Source organism: Colobus angolensis, unplaced genomic scaffold (genome assembly GCF_000951035.1).
Source record: "Colobus angolensis palliatus isolate OR3802 unplaced genomic scaffold, Cang.pa_1.0 Scaffold93, whole genome shotgun sequence".
In the NCBI taxonomy this organism is placed as follows: Eukaryota; Metazoa; Chordata; class Mammalia; order Primates; family Cercopithecidae; genus Colobus; species Colobus angolensis.
In genome coordinates, this window is record NW_012123265.1 from 289,031 (window position 1) to 289,718 (window position 688).

The 688-nt window shown below is 45.1% G+C and overlaps 1 protein-coding gene across 1 annotated transcript in view; it reads left to right on the forward strand.

The window, feature by feature from the left end:
- Positions 1-688, forward strand: part of TERF2 (telomeric repeat binding factor 2) — a 72,580-nt gene that overhangs the window by 30,661 nt on the left and 41,231 nt on the right. The gene's annotated exons all lie outside the window — the stretch shown is intronic.

Consider the following 688-nt stretch of genomic DNA (forward strand, 5'->3'; position numbering starts at 1 on the left):
AAAATATACAAAAATTAGCCGGGTGCAGTGGCACACACCTGCGGTCCCAATTACTGGGGTTGGGGGGTGCTGAGGCAGGAGACTTGCTTGAACCCGGGAGGTGGAGGCTACAGTGAATCGAGATCATGCCAATAAACTCCAGCCTGGGCAATAGAGGGAGACAAAACAAAAGCTGGCACAAAATTACCTCTTTGTAGGATTTTGGTGCAGACTAAATGAAATAAAGGATGTAAGGCACCCCAGCACACAGTAAGTGATATATAATAAATGTTTTCACTCTCACTCGCTCTCTGCCTCTCTCTCTCTGTGTCCACACCCCCCGCCCCTGCGTGTGTGTGTGTATGTGTGTGTGTTTAAGGTAGGGTTTTGCTTTGTCACCCAGACTGGAGTGCAGTGGCATAATCATAGCTCACTGTAACCTCAAAATACTGGGCTCAAGCAATCCTCCTGCTTATCAGAACTGAAAAGCTCTGATAATAAAATTATTAAGTAAATCATGGTTTGTTCATCTTAAGGAATTTTATTCTGTTATGAAGATTTTCCGACCAGCCTCTCAAGTAGCTAGGACTGCTGGCCACCACCATGCCTAGATAATTTTTTTTTAATTTTTTTTTTTTTTTGAGACAGAGTCTTGCTCTGTCGCCCCGGCTGGAGTGCAGTAGTGCGATCTCGGCTCACTACAAGCTCC